The sequence below is a fragment of the Taudactylus pleione genome, unplaced genomic scaffold (assembly GCF_031769625.1).
Source record: "Taudactylus pleione unplaced genomic scaffold, aTauple2 ptg000317l, whole genome shotgun sequence".
NCBI lineage: Eukaryota > Metazoa > Chordata > Amphibia > Anura > Myobatrachidae > Taudactylus > Taudactylus pleione.
In genome coordinates this window covers 3,066,963-3,072,962 of record NW_028284718.1, presented here as the reverse complement: position 1 = coordinate 3,072,962, position 6,000 = coordinate 3,066,963, and positions in this window count along the sequence as shown.

Below are 6,000 nucleotides of genomic sequence, written 5' to 3'. Positions count from 1 at the left end.
ATAAAAATAAATAAAAAAACAAAGCACAAACAACACACAAACAACACACACAAGCACTTCTCAAACAACACACACAAGCACCTCTCAAACAACACACACAAGCACCTCTCAAACAACTCACACAAGCACCTCTCAAACAACATACACAAGCACCTCTCAAACAACTCACACAAGCACCTCTCAAACAACACACACAAGCACCTCTCAAACAACTCACACAAGCACCTCTCAAACAACTTCAAACAATGTAACTACTATCAAACACTTCCTGCACCACAAATCACTCCAACTACAACCCACAAGTAAGGGAACATTTGGCTTTGCCTTAAATAAAGAAAACAAACCCCAATTATTGAAACATGCAGGAAAGGTGCGCATTTGTAGTTAGGTAAATAAGGATGCACGGGTAACCAATCCAGGGATGCGCTCACATCTAGCACAACCCACGCAGTGATTACGGAATGCAGGTAAGGTGTGCATTTGTAGTTAGTTAAATAAGGATGCACGGGTAACCAATCCAGGGATGCACTCACATCTAGCACAACCCACTCAGTGATTATGGAATGCAGGAAAGGTGTGCATTTGTAGTTAGGTAAATAAGGATGCACGGGTAACCAATCCAGGGATGCGCTCACATCTAGCACAACCCACGCAGTGATTACGGAATGCAGGAAAGGTGTGCATTTGTAGTTAGGTAAATAAGGATGCACGGGTAACCAATCCAGGGATGCGCTCACATCTAGCACAACCCACGCAGTGATTACGGAATGCAGGAAAGGTGTGCATTTGTAGTTAGTTAAATAAGGATGCACGGGTAACCAATCCAGGGATGCGCTCACATCTAGCACAACCCACACAGTGATTACAGAATGCAGGAAAGGTATGCATTTGTAGTTAGGTAAATAAGGATACATGGGTAACCAATCCAGGGATACGCTCACATCTAGCACAACCCACGCAGTGATTACGGAATGCAGGAAAGGTGTCCATTTGTATTTAGGCAAATAAGGATGCACGGGTAACCAATCCAGGAATGCGCTCACATCTCTTAAAAAGTCTGCACAAGCAGTATTCTTCATGCTCTCTCACAGGTTAGCAAAATGTCAAGCGAGGAGCATGGTGAGCAGAGGCCAACTGAGGCAGGTAAGTGCGAATCACATTTTTTCAACAACACAAGAACTATTCAGATTTGCACAAAAAAAAATGTATCTAATTTCAACAATGTTGTAGGTGCTGGGAATCCAATTCCACCAGTAGAGGAGGAGGAGGCAGCCCAACTAGGCCAAGGCCAAGTAACCCTACATTTTCACGGATCGAGCTTGAGACATTGGTGACCATGACAATGGAGAACCTTGTCAATGCCCCAAGAAATATGGGGGCTGGAGCCAAAGACAGGATTTGGGAGGAGATATCCAGGGCTATTAATGCTGTGGGGACAACCTACAGAACCATGAAAGTCGTTAAAAAACGGTAAGAAAATGATATTGTGAGTGTACTGAAGTCAAAAGCTTGATCTAATTTAAATAAACTAACCCTTAAAATTTTAAAATTCACATTGACAGATGGACGGATTTCAAGTACCAACTGAAGAGGAAGCTACGGAGTAGGGTGGACCATGCTGCAGGGACAGGTGGTGGTCCCATCCCTGAGGAGCTGGCCTTGACGAGGTTGGAGACGTTGGCTCAGGGATGTGTGACGGAAGAGGAGATAGTTGGCGTGTCCACTATGGACACTGACATGGCCGACTTCAACGCTCCACATGTGCAAGAAGGTAATTTTATTTTGGTAGCCAAAAAGTATAAAGCTCAAACGTCTATGCGATTTTTTTAATGAAAACAAATAAAAAATTAGTTTTTTATATTCCAGACTCAGAGGAGGTAGTGCCTGCTCCTGAGGTCAGGTCTGGGTCCAGCACAGATGGGGACTCTGCAGGGGAGGATCCAAGTACTCCATCTGGGGACCCTGTGGAGTCTACTCCAGGGCAACCATCAGACCGAGCAGTGCCTCTCCTCACCAGGTTGGTCTCCCAAACTCAGGAGAACAGGTGTGCTCTTCTGAGGATGGAGACCACTCTGGTGAGGGTGGCGGTGGCCCTGGAGACCATTGCTGGGGCCCTAGATAATTTGGCCAATACCCAGGAGCAGGCCAGCCCACCTGCCATGATGGAGCGAGACTCCCTTTAATTATATGCAAATGTTGCGGTCACAATTAATATTTTACTTGTGCTGAAAGGCAAATTGCAAATAAAAAAAAACTATTTACAACAAAAATGTCTATTTTTAACTATATCAATGTATACAAGGTTTAAAAAGTATGGTATCTGAAAAGGCTGCTACGCAAAACACAATGCTAGATGTTTTTAAAACTGCAGGCACAGAAAGAAAAACATCGTATGCGTACGACCGTGCTGCCGCAACGACACATCTCTATCTACAATCAGTAGAGAGGTTTTAAACTTTTGTCCTCTGTATTTCAGTGTCACTAGGCATGTACCTTTTACAGGTATTTTCTCACCAGTATAGCCTGCAACTTTCTCATTGGCTGGATGAATTTTAGGTTTTACTCTAAAAGTCTTATAGTCTTGAAAAGATATTAGATTAACCTGTGCTCCTGTATCAAGCTTAAAGGGAATGACAATTTAGTTCAGTGTTAAAGAAACAATCCATTCCTTCTTATCTGCACTGCAAAGTTCAATGGAATCCACAAAAAACTCTACAGTTTCAACTTTTGGTTTTGCAACACTTGGCAAAGTGATTCCTTCTACCAAATTTCATGCAGGTTTTACCATAAGCTGGGCACATTTTAAGATTGTGATTATTTCCACATCTATTACACATTTCTCTGTTAGACTGTGACTTATATTTCTTCATTTTAGAGAATGGTGTTCTGTTTGGCTCTGTTTTTTTTCATAACATGTACAGCACCATCAGTTACCTTGTGTAGGGTTTTAGCTGGAAGCTTTGTCATTTCTGCAGATCTACATATATTCACAGCCTTATCTAGTGTTAAATCTTGCTCTCTCAGCAATCTCTCTCTGAGTCCATTATCAGGTATTAAACATACATTCTTCAAATCACCAAACTCACAGGTTTTGCTGAGTGATTGCAGTTCTATAACATACTGATCAAATGTATCTCCATTCTTCTGATCATTAGTGAAAAACATATCTTTCATATGTCACATTTTTTCTTGGTACAGCAAAGTAGTCTTCAATCTTTTGCATTATAGAGTTTAAAACCATATTCTGCCCTTCAGCAAACTGAAAACTATTATAAATGTCCAGTACTCCTCTTATCACATGGTTTTATCTTTCTCAGTATCTGCTCCACATGCAGTAAGGTAAATATTAAACCTTTGTTTAAGTCTTTTCCAGTTTTCAGACAAGTTACTAAACATTTGCATGCCTGTTGGAGGAGACAGCTTATCCATTGCTACTCACAGTTTGATGTGACAAGGTATAGTTTTCACACACTGAGTATCACAGCTTTGCAGACTTTTGTAGCATCATCTCACACTCTAAGCACTAGCAGAGTCCATTTACACTTCTTCTGACACCATGTTTTGTTTGCATGCTTGTATATGCATTCATATGGACACTGATGCATGGGTTACAACTAGAGATGAGCGGGTTCAGTTTTCAGAGATCCATCTGGGCTAGTGCTGTCTGCTGTGCTGTCTGCTGTGTCCATCTGGGCCCAAGTTCTGGACCCCCCCCAAAAACAAAAAAAATATATTTTTTCTGTAATATATATTTGTCTGTGTGCGTGTTAGGCTTAACCGCACAAGCTCTAGCAAGTCGGCAACGCAACCTAGTGCTGCCCGACTCCAGTCGTCATCAATCTGTGCTCTGGGCCAAGTTCTGGAGCTGGAAAAAAATAAAAACATATTGTCCTTTTTTTCAAATAATTGTCTGTGTGTCTGTGAGTGTTAGGCTTGGCCACACAAGCTCTAGCAAGTCAGCAACACAACCTAGTGCTGCCCAATTCCAGTCATCATCAATCTGTGCTCTGGGCCCAAGTTCTGGAGCTGAAAAAAATATATATATATTGTCTTTTTTTGTCAAATTTTTTGTGTGTGCATGTCAGCCACACCTGGCTGTCACTGTCATCAGCGTAGGTGCGCAGGGGTGCTGTGCTCCTGTCTGTCGAGGGGCTGCTGCCCAAAATAATAAATAAACAATTTTTATTGTGTGCATGTTAGCCACACCTGTCATAGGCGTAGCTGTGCAGGGGTGCTGTGCTGCTCTCTATCAAGGGGCTGCATGAATATTGCAATGAAAACCTATTTTTTTTAAGTTATTGGGTTACAAAAAGTTGTTGTTTTTTTATCTTAAACATAGCAGAAATGTTATCCTAACAGCTTATAAAGTTATATGCTCTAAAAAACTAAAGCCTATATTTATTTACAAACCTATATAGAGTAGACATCCTAAATTCTAAAACTTTTCTATTCAAAAACGTAAACAGAAGCAAAGAAATAAGTCTAGTGTGTTATAGTGTGTTATTAGAACAAGCGGAACAGAGCAAAAAATGCTAAATTTCATTTTAAGGTTTGAGTTTTACGTTGTGTCTGGAGATCATTTAGAAAGCAGAAAAAGAGCTCCACCACAAGCGGTAGATGACTAAAACTCACACACAAACAGGGCCGGATTATAGGCAGGGTGACAGGGGCAGTCGTCCCGGGGCCCCCACACATAGGGAGCCCCCACACACTGTCCCCTGCCTCCGGCCACTACTTCTATTGAAAATCAGAGTACAGCATTTAGCTGTCTCCGCTGCAGTACTCCTCGGCAGCTCAGCTGTTTCCTTTCAGCAGCCACCGAGGAGCTTCATTACAGTCACAGTCTCGTGAGAATATGATACCAAATCTTGCAAGACTGTGGCTGATCAGACCAGAGCCCAAGCAGCAACCCAGGGACCAGGCTGTCTGCAGTGTGTGACAGTGTGAGCCAGAGCAGCTGAGTGTGATGTCAAGGTGTCATGTTACACTCCTTCTGCATATCACCCAACCATGGAGCAGAAGAGGAGAGAGCCTGTGTGAAGTAGGTTATTGTGTGTGTATATATATGCATGTAGCTATTTGTGTGTGTGTGTGTATAAATGCATGTAGGTGTGTGTGTGTGTGTGTGTGTGTGTGTGTGTGTGTGTGTGTGTGTGTGTGTGTGTGTGTGTGTGTGTGTGTGTGTGTAAATATGCATGTAGGTAATTGCATAGGCAAACACAGGGTGGGTTTCCGTCTGCCTGGAAACCCCCCTCCCCAGCCTACACCATGATCACAATAGAAATAGTAATATAATAGAATTTTAATAGTGCTGCATGTTCTTCACAGTATCACAAATGAAATAATTAGCACCACCTGTGCAACTTTTAACATGTATCAGTCATTAATAAATAACCTGTGCACCAACTAGGAGATCTGGAAAACATTCACTGTTAGGGATGTGCTGCTATAGAGCTCAATATGTACATATATGTCCAGGGCAATGCTAGGTTCTTCTGCTGCTCCTCCAGGCTCCCGGACTTGCTCTAATACTCTGGAATGGTGCCCACTTCTAAAATAAAAACATTCAGCTCAGGCAGGATGGCCCTACTGTTGCATTTAATGGCTAACTGTGATCTCTGGTCCTCTATATGCTGGAATTATGATACACAATATACTTTGTATGATGCATATTAAAGTAGGTTAAGTGGTAATTCTACCCTCTTCATGGACAGACCACACTCACTCTAAAATCAAGTATTTGGAAACCCCCTTCTAGAAATCCTGCGTTTGCCACTGAATTGTGTGTATATATATGCATGTAGGTAATTGTGTGTGTATATATGCATGTAGGTAATTGTGTGTGTGTGTATGTGTGTATATGCATGTAGGTAATTGTGTGTGTGTATGCATGTAGGTAATTGTGTGTGTGTATATGCATGTAGGTAATTGTGTTAATAGGTTGTGTGTGTGTATATATGCATGAAGGTAATTGTGTGTATGTGTGTGTATATATGCATG